Consider the following 14,668-nt stretch of genomic DNA (forward strand, 5'->3'; position numbering starts at 1 on the left):
GGCTCGAGTTTATTTGTCGACTCGTGCAGTATTAGCTCATTTTTTGCTATGGTTTTTTCTATAGAAGTTGCTTGTTCCACTCCTTGTAAACTTTCTTGAACAAAATTTGGCATAACTTTCTACTCTGTGGTTATAATGATGAGCATTTGTAATTGTTGTTATTCGTGAATCGTCACGGTATTATCTCGAGCTGGTTATATTTTATGAGTAGTCGTCTTAAATTCGGAATACTAATGGAAGCGTCGTTTCGGTTTCATCATGTTCCATGGTGTCGTTGTCGTGAGAGATCATCAATAGTTCACATGGTACTTAGCGTTTTCCGATGAACACTTCGACACCGAATGGAATGGCTCCAAGTATTGACACCAAATTTTGAATAGATTTTTAGCTACGAACTTTTTGCTTTGAAACCCACTTCCTGTTTGCGAATGTAGAAATTATGTTTTTTGGCAAACAAATTCTGAAACCTTAAACACAATATTTATCTCCGTGAATGTTAAGGTATATAATATCAGAATTGAATGGCTAATGGTGATGGTTAACTATGTGACTCTGGTGACATTTTGGTAATCCGCCTTCATCTCCGCATGCAGCTTTAGATTGTTTCACCCAATCGCTAAAGGGTCTCTTAGAGTCGAAAACACATGAAATCTGATTTGTTTCGCATCGAGCAATTAACCCTAGAGATGATTGGTATAGACTCTCAACGGTGGCAGCATTGCTTCATCTTCCTTTAACCAAAGTGTTTCCATTCCAAGTTCCATTTAGAGATTTCAATTCAACACGGGAACTATTAAAAAAACCTAAGAATAAAATTCCACTAGTTTTTTAAAAAATATACTCGCTCTCAACAGTGTCACTTATCAGGAAAAGTTTGTTTACTAATTCATTCTTTTATTTATATAACCCGGCATCATATATGAATCGCACCGTGTTATCTGGAGCAGTTTCTCGATATTAAAGGTTTGGGAGGCTCGATGGGTTTAGAACGGGATAGAACTAGAGCCCTGTATCGCGAAACGCCATTGTGGTAAACAGCATTTCTACCACTACGCTATCTGCTAGAATCAAACAAAAATAATTTCACGTGTTTCTTCTTAATGGGATTCATTAATCCGCAATTCCTTCCTTTTTTAGAGTTCCGACGAAATTCAACGTCTATTTTCCGTAATCACACTGAATGGACACGTCAGAACCTTTCAAATCTTTGGCTATTTGCCAAGAAACGTGGCATCAGCGAGAAATCTCTCTCTGTTACCCCAAAGAAGTCAGACTCCAGCTGAAAACCAATCAACCACTTCGCAGAGAGGAAATTCCTCAATACTGCTGTTCAACAACAACAGCACACCAAGTTGACGCCATATTTTGAAATATAATAAGAGGTGAGTTCCTAAAGTAATCACCAACAATTTTTTATCACTCTAATTAAACAGTGTTAATTTTGTTCGTATTTAAGGTTTTCTTGTTTATGCATGAAAATAATCGCAACTACTTTTAGATAAACACTTGACATTGATGTAATTGATGTAAATGAATTTTGGACAAACAGAAGATGAACAATGGAGCAAACAATTCAAATTAGATCAATGGCTTTCACTATGATGTCGACAGCACGGAGCTGCTCTTTGTAAGTTGGTAAGTGCAAGTGAAAAAGTCAGTAAACCTTGAAATCATCAAAAGATCGAACTGGCTCAAAATTACTGCATTAGAACTTTGACGACGACGCCCATTTTTTGACCGAAAGCAGTTCTCATTAAATCAATCAGTCAATACTTTTCATCCCACTCAGAGATGCGCCGCGCATATAATTTTTGCGCTTTTTGGTACCATGACTCCGTTGCTTCCCCTATCTTCCATGCTTTTCTATTTTTTACTTATTTTCTATGATTTCAGTCTATGTTTCCATGTTCTGTAACCATTTCCAGTATAGAATGCCAAAGGTTGTCACAAATCCAATTTACAAACGACAGCGTAGCCCCACCGATCTAACCGCCAACAATCCGTCCAGAATACAAAGAAGATTTTATTTTTGAATGAAATGTATGTCTGTTGAACTAATTGTTAGCGAATGAGAGCGAATTTGTTACGCTGTCGAATATGAATTCGATGACGTCCTTCATCATTTCATTCTTCGATTGGACTTTTCGTGGAACGTTTTCTTGTATCCGAAAGAACCAAATTTTCATTTCTTCCATTGTGGACAGACGACGTTCTTGAGTCAGCATTGTGTGGATAAAGAATAATTCGGCCTCAGTTTCCAATACGAGAATTTTCTTTTAATTCACTTCTTAGTGAGTTTATTATAGTTATTTTACCTGTTGATAAGAAAGTGTGAATTGTAATCTTTTGCTTGACAGTCTCTTGTTTTCTCTTGATCGGGTAACTCTTTGCCGTCTTAATTTTTTTGGGTTCAGCAGCACTAATTGAAATTCCACCGAGCATTCCGAGCCAAATATTAGTTCATAACCGCCTATATGACCGTCTCTGCTGAAAATAAAACTACATAATTTGCTAATAAGGGAGAGACAGTGACTGCATAAGTTCAGGTACAGTGTACTTAATCCTTGCACAGCCTGCACAGACGAATACATTGGTGGAACCGCCAGACCCATCTGTGTCCGTATACGAGAACAACTAGATGGGAAAGTTCAGAGGAAACAAATTACTCCATTAGGAACACAGAGAACACAAAAGCATAAGGGAGATTTTTAAGTAAAGAAGTATCCTCGTGCAAGAACATCACAGCGGTTATGAGGCGCATGCCTTAAAAAAATAAAGCTGTTTATTATTTGAGAATTTGAACCTTGTACGTTCTTATTCTGTTAACTTTCTCATTGTGTTTTGTCGCTGTTATTCTAGAACGGAGGAGTATGAGGTTCAGTGCAAGGGTATCTGTGAATTTATTGCATATTTTATTTGTAAGAAATAGAACACTTATACATCATAGGGGCGCGTGTAGCGCAGTGGAGTGGTTAGAGGTGTCCTGCAATACACACTGGATTGGATTCCGCGCCGCGGGCTCACCAAGCTTTTCATTCTCCGGGATAGGTAAATTGGTACCAGAAATGTGTGGGAGGATAAAAATACTGACTTTACATATCGGTAGGCTACCGCAAGTCATTGTATAGGCCACATATGCATTCAAATAACTCTACGATGTCCAATGAAGTCGAATGCATGGCGCATCCTTTATGGATTGATGAACGCCGACCACTTTACTTCATTTTATAAACTATATATGACTGATACATAGACAGAAATAATTCAGTCTCTCCGCTTTAAGCAAATTTATTGCAGATTGAGATTTCTCTTTTTTAAATTATAACAGAATATTCAAATCTCTGTCAAGAAATTCCAATTTTCCACTCTGTTGTAACGGGACTTAGTTTTTTGAAGACCATATTTTTTCTGTTTTTGTAAAGTTGGTTTATGAAACAGTGAATTGGTTAAGCTATAAGCTAAAGGGAATTCATCTAGCAAGAACCTATGATTTCAAAAAATGGATTTAGTCTTAATTTTTTTTAAATTTGGGTGTCAAACATGTATAAACCAAAATAAAAACTTTTTGCGAGATTAAAGAGATATGGCAAAATCTATTGTAATTATATAAAATTCTCAATTCTTCACGTGCTATTGTTTTCGAGATTTTATGCTTTATCCTTTATACACCATAGAATGATGTTACACTGAGCCAGTTCGTTTCTTAACATAATGCAAATATAGAAATGCATAAGACCGTTTTTTAGCAATAAATACTTTATTCGCTTCTATTATTTAATAAAACAATACATAAGTTTTCAAACTAGGGTTTGCGGATCCAAAATTTGTGATATTATCTTTTCATTATTATTCGGTTTGAGCATTTTGGTTGCAGAATAGGACTCCTACGAATGCTACACGAGGTTCGTTTGTGCCAAGAACTGGAAGCACATTCGAATTGTGAGCTTTTTTCATGTATCCTTTTAGGTTATTTACTTCAATACATTTTCAGAGGGTATAATGTGTCTTTAAAGATGTCATTTTCATTTTCAAATTAAGATTACTTTTTACTAAAATTACCTGTCGAGATTTCTTAGGTGACACAAAGATTATAACGACTGATGTGTATCAACTATAGACTTAAAATCGTCTATAGAAAAGTTTACTGAAGTTTTTTTATACGCCTATGTTCCACGAATTATTTCTCAGTGGTGGAATTCTTGTATTTCGAAGTTTGTTCGCCTTCCATCATTTCAAAATCGCTGTGTCATCCTGATTTCGCCACACACACATTCTAACCAGCGGCGGATCATGGATCCGTGGAAAAACCATTTCAATTAACCCCCATAATTTTCAGCCTTTATCGAATTACTTTAAGGTTGGTGTATATGATTCGAGCATATTATTTGGACGCTGTTCGAAATACGTATTTTTTAAAATATAGATTACCTCTTGTGGTGTGTGTCATCGTGGAATCAATTTTGCTCCAAAGTCTGCATAGAAATGTCGAGTCTGCTTTCAATATGCTCATGTCTCATGTTCTTCGTATGTGATACAGCAAAAACACCTTTTAAATTTTACTATGTAATTTTTAAATATTTAGAATCATTGTGCTTGCGACGACTGATTTTGCCATACGTCCCAAGAACACTTATTATGCCTCGGACACCGAATAGGCGAGGTATGCAACTCTACCTCTACAGGTTTGTTTTTAAATTGCACGATGTGTGTCTGAATATTGTGTATGAGTAAAATTGTCGTAGGTGCACAGAACACCTTCTATGCATGCTTTTTTTGTATTTAAGGAATTCTATTCAGCCTTATCGCCGATGATTGCGTACCCTGTGATTTACTGCATTTTTGACATGGAGAACAGAGGCGGCAGTCGAGAAGGTTTATATCGTGTGCAAGGACGAAAGGAACACGTGAGCTCTAAGGTTTAATTGAATTCCACTATATTACAGAACATGTATAGTAATACCCAAGATCTACAAGTGCTTTTCGACTTGTTATCCAGATATTTGCTTAATACTCTGTTTGTTTTTCAGTGTTACCATTGCATGAGATAGGGCATATCGCTTTAGTTTTAGGTGCGATGTCTTAAATGAGATGCTACATCCCGCGGTATCCCGTAACTCAACACTCATGAGATGGAAGATGTCGCTGATGTTGTTAAGACGTTTCTAATAGAGTTGCTGGTATGTTTTTCTCTAAACGGGATTCTGGTTTGACTCGTCCCATCATTGGTCAGGCTGCGTGCCCACGTGTAAATGTCCATCTTGCATCCAGTGACGCTCGCGAAAACGAGTTGTCTGCTTTTTAAATACGCAAGATGTTTTGTGTAAGTACATTGTTTTTTATAGTCTTAATTACCTGTGATCCTTTTAAGCATCGATCATGCACTGGAACGATTTCTATTCGTCCTTGTTGCGCGCCATAGTTAACGGGGCGGGCTCTGTCTATTCAAATCGCGCGACCACAACCACAACTGGTACAAAAGGCCCTTTAATTACACTATTTCTAGTAAAAAAGTGAACGCTAGTAGCTCGGTTTAATCTGCTTTGCATAATGTTACTTTACGCCGAGGTTACCAGTTAAGATGTCGAAATCAAAAACGATTTAGCTGTTACCTGAATGAAACCCCAGAAGTACCAATGCGGTTTAAAACTTAAGTTTTTTTTTGCTTTCTTTGTTTGCTTTTATAATTTCTAAAACATTAGATTAACAGGGCCTTCTTTCTAGGAGTATTGGCTTCAATTCCTATTTCTTCTTCCTATTCTTAACTAGTTTAATGGAATCATATTCCAACCCAACAATTTGAGAGTTTATGGAAGACGTGATGCATGTGACCGTTTAATTAGAGTTTATTTGAATTGGAATGTTCAAAAATTCGACAAATGGAAATTATTTGAACCTGAAGCAAGGAAATCATTCGTTCTACACTTTATCAGCGCAAGGAAATTAACATTCCTTCCCACCATTTTTGAAATGCGATAGAAATAGATTCCTTACGATAATTGGCAATTTTTAAGCTCAGTTTACATTATAAGAAGCGTGTATCGAAATTACCAATTTACCCAAAGAGCTTACGGAAAAGTGTAGTACGACTCACGACGAGCACAAATTAATTTAACAATAGGTCATTTTTATCATAGAAAAGAAATAACGTTATCGTTCTGGTATCGTAGTGGTTTAGAACACTGCAGGTGGTCTTCATTGCTGCTTTATGGTCGTGAAAGCGGTGCAGTGCATGTTCTTACTGTAAGTGTAGTTGTTACAAAGTCGCTTTTTTTAAATTCCTCTTTGACTGGTCAGAAGGAAATCCAAAAGACCTGCTGAAAGATAGACATGAAACTTCTCATCAATTCAAAGCCTGCAGTGCTTAACACCTAGTGAGTTCGCGAATGTTCAACAAAAAGCAAACCTCAATCATTTTATTTTTCGAGCGAGTAGGACCCATTGTGTGCGAAATCCGTGTACAAATGGAAACATTACTCCGACTTGAATCACTCATTAATCAAGAACAGCCCTATTTATAGGTGCTATCAGTTAATGTTCAATTTGAACTCATTGTTGCAAATGTGGAGCATTGGATATAAAAGAATTAAATGCAGCCTGATGCAGCTTCCCTGAAAGAAATTCCATGTGCGGAGTGTATGGTTCTTGGGCATAAGAAATCTTGACGAAGTTCCCAGCGAAGAAAATTGTTGCCAATCGCGGGTTGGACGTTCACTACCGCTCCGAGTTTTGCAAATATCTCAGCATGATTTCAGTATTTTGTTGGTAAACTTTTCACAAACAATTATCCGTCTCACTTTATGTGTTCTTCGAGAAATTTTTCCAGTCTTAAATTTTGCTGTGAAGCTAGAATGCAATGGATTTAAAATTAACGGCTAAGAATAGAATTTTACTTTTTCCGCTGCAAGTACTACCACACTAACCTTACACCTAATCTTCATTAAAATGACGCGTTCATAAACTCTCAAATCATTTCAAATCTTAAACTCACATTCCTCGTCTAAGAAAACTTTCAGATTAAGGATTAATGCAACGTAATATTCTAGTGACATTGCTTAAATGAACACCATGAATCTTACCACTAACCACACAGAACGTTAAATCGTCTTATATATAAAAAGAAAGATTCATACAGAAGGCACCAAAGGAAAAATCAGAAATAGCTGTTTAAAGTCCACAAATATTTCATCCATAGAAATCAGTTGCAGTTCAGTTTTAATTCGAGAATGTCGAGTAAGATGAGCCTTTATGACGCTGGGCAGGTTTTAGTTCATTAATAAACACAGTTTCTATGCATAGAGAAAAGATGATAAGAGTCTTTAGAATCAATAACTGGATCATTCGAAGACTACTCATGAACGCTTTTTAAATGTATCATGCCCGTATCCCTTCAACCCTGTGAGTGCTTAAAGAGGTTGTATGCATGCAATAGAAGAACTAGGTTTAAGTCTTTTCTCTTGGTGTTATGTGGTCTTTGATTGGATAGATGTCCTTTCCAGCCTCTTAAGAAGGCAAAACTGTCGAAAGGTTAGCCATCGTGTAATAAATATTGTTTAGTAACCTCGTGTAACTCAAGAAAATTGAATAAAAATATCTATCAATACCGAGGTTAAAAAACAGTCGGACTTGGAAATTGTTAAGTGATGTACCAGCTTAGAATAATGTCTAATTTTTCTATGATTTTCCAATGTGCATTGAAAACTAATATTTTTTTGAATAAATTCTTAGATGTGGTGGATAGCTTTTCATGAACTATGTGTGGGATATACTATCAATCAAATGCTAGAATTTTTTTGCATTCCAGATGTTTTCAATCTGCAATCACCAGCTTCCCTGATTACTTTTTATCCAAATTTCTTACTTGTTGTCAGCAAGGTCTAATGTTTTTTTTTTTCTACAGAATTTTCTTGTTGGTACTGCTTAGTGCATCTTATATTTCCAAAAAAAAATCAAAATGAATTTTGAAATTTGAATTCAATTCTTCTCCTGCACTGAAAGTGGTTGAACATCTCTCGAAATCACTTACTAGTGAATGATCAGATTGGTACAGAGTCAATATTTAACTAAGAAATTCACCGCTTGTGGACTGCTAAATCATGCGGAGGAAATCTGTAATAGGTTGTTGAACTACTGACGGTGGCCGTACCATTGAAGAATTGTTGTTGAATGGAAACCATTTGAATCAATCCAGGTATTACTCTGTAGTAGTTAGAAGTTACCAAAATCAACAATTTTCAAGCTTCGTGGAGGCTTCCAAAATCGTTGTACAGTTATGTACATCGAATTCTTTTTAAAATTGTTTTCATAGACTGGAATCCAACCATCGTTTTTTAGAGAATCGCCATCAACGTAGTAATAACATATGTTAAAGGGCTGCGCCGTATAGTAGAGCTTTTCAGCGATTATTGGCTGGTAGGCAAGGAAACAACTCTCGCTTGGAAAACTTCTGAAATGAAAACTACGATAGCAAATGAGAGTGAACTCTTTCTCTCTGATCTAACATTTTTATCGCTGAAAATATACATTGTTAGAGGCTTTTTCAGTGATGATTTCGAAAATGAACTCAATCGACAATCTCTTAGAGTGGAAAAGTCGTCACATTTGGTTTCCTCAAACCAATCAATAACTCTTAGGGGTAGTTGAGAGTTACACTCCCTACGATGGTAGCACAATGTTCCCCTATTGAGTCTTCCATGACTTCCATTCAGCTCTTAATCCTTGTTTCAAGATGTTTCCATTTCAGGATCCATCTAGAAATTTCCACTTCACCTAGAAATTAATCGACACATAAAGCCTAACAAAATATTTCCACTATTTTTTGAAGCAAAAAATCATTTTGGTGTCAACCAATACCTTACTCAAAGAAACTTTTTTTCTTGTTTATATAATTAAACATCACACATGAATAGCATTGTGCAGATTCTAGCACTTCTTCCATTTAATTCCTTTACCTCACATCCATTGTCTAGGAGTGTTTTGGAGATTTGCGTGTGGATTCGGCTGCTACCATAAGGTTTACATCTTTAGTATCATCATCATTAGTAACGTCGTTGAATTGTTATCAAAGCGATTATCATTCGAATCGTAGGATAGCCGTAGTAGAGCGCTTCCATTGCTTTTTTTTATATTCGCCAGTTTTGCGGATTCGAAAAAGACAGAGATTCTGAAACACGTCTAGATCTCGAAGGTATCGGAGGCTTAGTGGGATCGGGATGGCATTAAACTACAGCCTTGAATCATATACCTCTGTAGTTATAAACACTATCTCTGCCACTGCGCTCTCTACAAAATCAAACGAAACCAAAATAATTCCACGTGTTTCTTCTTAATGGATGTTAATTAATCCACAATTTCTTCCTTTTTAGGGTTCCGACGAAGTTCAACATATATTTTCCATGTTCACAGTGAACGGACACGTTAGAACTTGTCAATTCTTTGGCGATTTCCTAAGACACGTGGCATCAGCGAGAAATCTCTCCCAATTACCCCAAAGGAGTCAGAATCCAGCTGAAAACGCGAGCCAACCGCTTCGTGGGGAGGAAGTTTCTCGACGGTGCTGTTCAACAACAACAGCACAACAATAAGTTGACGCCATATTTTGAAATATAATAAAAGGTGAGTTCCTAAAGTAGTCACTAACAATTTTTATCATTCTCATTAATCTGTGTTAATTTTGTTCGTATATAAGGTTTTCTTGTTTCTGCATAAAAATAATCGCAACTACTTTTAGATAAACACTTGACATTGATGTAATTGATGTAAATGAATTTTGGACAAATAGAAGATGAACAATGGAGCAATTACAATTCAAATTAGATCAGTGGCTTTCACTATGATGTCGACAGCACGGAGCTGCTCTTTGTAAGTTGGTAAGTGCAAGTGAAAAAGTCAGTAAACCTTGAAATCATCAAAAGATCGAACTGGCTCAAATTACTGCATTAGAACTTTGACGACGACGCCCATTTTTGATCGAAAGCAGTTCTCATTAAATCAATCAGTCAATACTTTTCATCCCACTCAGAGATGCGCCGCGCATATAATTTTTGCGCTTTTTGGTACCGTGACTCCGTTGCTTCCCCTATCTTTCATGCTTTTCTATTTTTTACTTATTTTCTATGATTTCAGAGTCTATGTTTCCATGTTCTGTAACCATTTCCAGTATAGAATGCCAAAGGTTGTCACAAATCCAATTTACAAACGACAGCGTAGCCCCATCGTTCTACCCGCCAGTAATCCGTCCAGAATACAAAGAAGAATTTATTTTTGAATGAAATGTATATCTGTTGAACTAATTGTTAGCGAATGAGAGCGAATTTGTTACGCTGTCGAATATGAATTCGATGACGTCCTTCATCATTTCATTCTTCGATTGGACTTTTCGTGGAACGTTTTCTTGTATCCGAAAGAACCAAATTTTCATTTCTTCCATTGTGGACAGACGACGTTCTTGAGTCAGCATTGTGTGGATAAAGAATAATTCGGCTTCAGTTTCCAATACGAGAATTTTCTTTTAATTCACTTGTTAGTGAGTTTATTGTAGTTATCTTTCCTGTTGATATAAAATTGTGGATTGTAATCTTTTGCTTGACAGTCTCGTTGTTTTTATTGATCGGGTAGCTCATTGCCGACTTAATTTTTTAGCGGTATAACTGGGCGTCTTTCATCTTTTCTCTTTACTTTTGTTATCTTTCATGTCTCTTTTTAAGGTCGTCATTTTTTTGAAGGTGGTAGGAAGTGTTTTTCTTTTGTGTTAAATAGCAGCACGACATGTGACGCCTTTTCTTGCACCTCAAGCATCGAGGACTTCTGCATGGAAATCTACTGTGAAACCACGATGTAGATGTCTAGCGTAGCTTATTCATTTAGAGAATGACCTTTCTTGAGTTGTCTTACGTTGTCGCAGTTGAACAAATTGTCATTGTCGCTGTTGCACAAGCATCAGTGCACTGATAGCTGGAGATTTTCTTGTTTAGCTTTGCTATTAAATTTGATTGCAGCAATCGACGACTATTTGTGGTATAGCCCGGTTTCAATTTCTCATTGGAAACGATCTTTTCTAAGAACTGTAGAAGTAGATCCGTATCAAAGGGTTTGTCAGTTCTCTTCTTGTCGAATGCTTTGCACTGTGTGTCAATAGGGCATTTCGACAGTTCATATTTTTAAATTAATAGATTGTTTACTTTTTCTCCTTTTTCAATTAGCTGGGCTATCATACTGCAGTAAAGTCCTCTGCGGATACAATTAACTAAGCCAATTGACATTTCGTGTAGTTTTTCGAAAATTTCGAAATTTTCCTTGGTTAAATTACCAGGAAAAATTTTACATTTATAACTGTTAAATCATTCGCGTATTCTCTTCACCTGTATCACCTGCAGATCTTCGAGTAATTCCACCGTGCACCAGTAGTTTCCCCATCGCGTGCAAGAGTAGCCCAGTGGGTTCTGCTCGCTCTAGGGACACGTTGTGCATCATAGCATTCCTTCAGCGTTTCTCTGAAGAACTTTGACAATCGGGTACGGTGGTCTTCTTGCTGTGCGTTTGACATCGCGAAGAATCCAGTTGGTGACGGCTCTTGTCCATCGGTTGTCATTTAGTCGCATCACGTGCCCGGCCCACCCTTTTTTCGACATTTTGGCCTAAGCAACGGCGTCTTTATTTTTTGATCGTTGACGTAGATCCCAGCTTCGTACTCCCTCTCTCACTTGCGTGATACGCGTTACTCTAGCATCGCCCTTTCGACTGCTCGTTCAGTAACGCTGTGTTCTTTCATCCTGCTTACGTCGTGACCAGGTCTTCAATGCGTACGTTAATGCAGGAAGAATCGTTGAGTCAAAAAGGTGGGCACGAAGTCGAGTGTTTTTCGCCCTTTTCACTACATCCTCGATGCTCCTAAAGCTCCCCATGACGCCCTCTTCCTCCTGCTCAGCTCGGAAGCTATGCCGTTCACTATGTCGAACTTATAGATGCTTATTTGGAAGAAAACAGAAACGTCCTTCTACCCCCATATGAAACTAAGGACAACGGATATCTGGGCACTTTTGAATTTGATACATAAATATGGACATACTTTGTTTTTTTCTTCGCTTTACAACATAGAATCCATTTTTGAATCAATAGAAAATCTTTGCATTTATACAAAAAATATGGTGTCTTTAGTATAGAGGGACGCAATTAGATCGCAATCTTGGGACTGTTTATGGTACAATTCTCCTTTCTTAGACTAGCTTTGCAATAAATCAGGTCATGTTTAAGACGATTGAGACGCTCAAATCCGATATCGCCTTTGCTTTATCGAATGCGAAGCTGTCAGAAATCAATTGGCGGCTGCAGAAGATTCTAAGATTCTCTTAGAAACTAAGTGGACAGAGGTTGCGTTTTGTTGTTGTCATTTTCCACAGCTACACAACATGCTGCTATGGATATTTGTTTACAGACAACTGTTGCTCTCAACAAATCTCAGGCAGAACTGGGTGCATTGGTTGCGGAGAAAACATTGTTGGAGAAGAAACTAAATCAACAGAAACAAGAACATTTAGAAACGATTATGGAAGTTAACAAGGTCTTTATAAAGCATTTCATAAGTTGAAAGTGTGTAATTCAAACGTAAAAGAGTTAATATAGAGTTAATACGGTAATAACTATGTTTCTCGTTGCTTATGCTAATATGATAGAAGCAGCATCGTACCTGTTTTTTGTGCTTCGTTCCATTGGTTCGCTATTTATTTCAAGCTATTCTTTAGTTCGATTCATTGCGAATCTCTCTCCAGCTTCTCGTTTGAATGACTCTCTACAAATACGGTAATAACTATGTTTCTCGTTGCTTATGCTAATATGATAGAAGCAGCATCGTACCTGTTTATTGTGCTTCGTTCCATTGGTTCGCTATTTATTTCAAGCTATTCTTTAGTTCGATTCATTGCGAATCTCTCTCCAGCTTCTCGTTTGAATGACTCTCTACAAATACGGTAATAACTATGTTTCACGTTGCTTATGCTAATATGATAGAAGCAGCATCGTACCTGTTTATTGTGCTTCGTTCAATTGGTTCGCTATTTATTTCATGCTATTCTTTAGTTCGATATTTTGTGATAGAATAAAGAATGAGAAGTTGAAAATTTCTTGGGTTCTTAGGAGGATGCCAATAACGATGTTTCTTTTTTTAAGACTTTGCGTCTCCATAATGGAGTTGAATTGACCGTAAAGGTATCAAAGTCGGAAATTAGTAGTAAAACTGAAGAAATCTTGATTGTATGTGAGATGCTCAAAGTTCGCAGTAGATGGGTAGGTTGACTCCTTTCTACTTGACATGCTTTGGGTTTTAATTCCTCATGAAACCCTTTTTTCTTGGTTCAGATGAGAAATGCTTTCGCTATTTTAAAACAAAACACTTGCTGTTTAAATAAGAAAAGGAATCATTTGATTTAAAACTAGTGGAGCAGAAGAAACGCTATACTGTACTATTTACTCGATGTGATCCTCAACAGGATTGACGGAACACTGGACGAGGTACAGCCATACTAGCAAGCAGGGTTCAGAAAAGATATCAGATCAGCACGATAGACCACATCCACACAATAACGAGGATCATTGAAGTATCACGAGAGTATAAAAGACCACTCTGTCTCACTTTCATTGACTTGAACCACTTGGGTCATTCTTGCACGCGACATGAACGGGTGAAAACAACCGCCATCTCGAATCAATCGAAGATCAACAGGAGTACAGGTGACACAGGTGACTAAGCGAGGAAGAAATATATGGAATGCTCATAGGTACGTCCTAGTTCTTTAAAATCTTTTTTTTTTAATGGCGTAGGACGTTCTCGAGCCACGGTGTTGCGCGTATTGGACGGCATCACTACCTCTACGCTACCTCGTAGAACAAATATTGCCACTTTTATAAACATAAAGCTTTATTTACAATAGCTCTATGACTTCTTCTAAGTTAAAGGTTTCACCTGAATTCAAGCAATTGTCAAGATGAAGAGGATATTGTTAAATCGATATCTTCATCATAACATAAATGTGTCTCAACTTGGTTATCGCATAAACGTGCATTTAGTTAGAGCGCGAAAATATCTGCAAATAGGTTTATTGGGTGTTGATGAATGAAGTTATGCAGTTCGTATTTTTAAAGGATATCTCAAGAGGTTCTTGGTAGGTTTCTAAAAGTATTCGGTAGTATCCCGATGTCATGAGAGAGGTCATGAGAAAATTTCGATAAGACACAAGTGGAGTGACACGAAACCAGCAGGACGGCTTTCGGTTTCGATTTATTCTTTATCTCAAATTCCTTGATACACCTACTTTCACTGTCGTTGCTGTTCTAGTGCTGATTTTTCAACAAAAAGGCTAAAGGGGTTTCTGTTTATAATAATATCGCATGAGTAGCCTCAGAATCAGACGAAATAATTCTCGTCAGCTAGACAAGTTGGTGAGTAGCAGTTGATATTGTTGATGATTTTGTTTTGATGCAGAGGTCGGAGACGCAGGATGGCCAGTTGAGCTAATGGGATCCTATATGGGTGTTTAAGTAGTGTATAGGCGTACCACAAAGCCTACCGAATTCTTGTTTCAGAATCTTTCTAGGAATACTTGTGGTCCTATCATTTAGTTCACGAACGTCGGAAGAAAAAGGAATACCTTGTGAGCTGACCTAGGCTTTTTGATCC

The 14,668-nt window shown here is 37.2% G+C and overlaps 1 long non-coding RNA gene across 3 annotated transcripts; it reads left to right on the forward strand.

The window, feature by feature from the left end:
* Positions 1-1,286: 1,286 nt before the first annotated feature.
* On the forward strand, positions 1,287-12,585 carry LOC309798356. 3 transcript variants are annotated; one of them, XR_014293085.1, is made up of 9 exons: positions 1,287-1,382; positions 1,499-1,635; positions 3,875-4,682; positions 4,798-4,904; positions 5,070-5,177; positions 9,363-9,612; positions 9,728-9,866; positions 12,250-12,365; positions 12,431-12,585. It is a non-coding gene; the product is annotated as an uncharacterized lncRNA (long non-coding RNA). The 3 variants fall into 3 exon arrangements; XR_014293086.1 differs by having other exon boundaries at positions 4,798-4,881; positions 5,049-5,177; XR_014293087.1 differs by having other exon boundaries at positions 3,875-3,939.
* Positions 12,586-14,668: the final 2,083 nt, after the last annotated feature.

Source organism: Mesoplodon mirus (assembly GCF_964341445.2).
Source record: "Mesoplodon mirus genome assembly, contig: HAP1_SCAFFOLD_3007, whole genome shotgun sequence".
NCBI lineage: Eukaryota > Metazoa > Chordata > Mammalia > Artiodactyla > Ziphiidae > Mesoplodon > Mesoplodon mirus.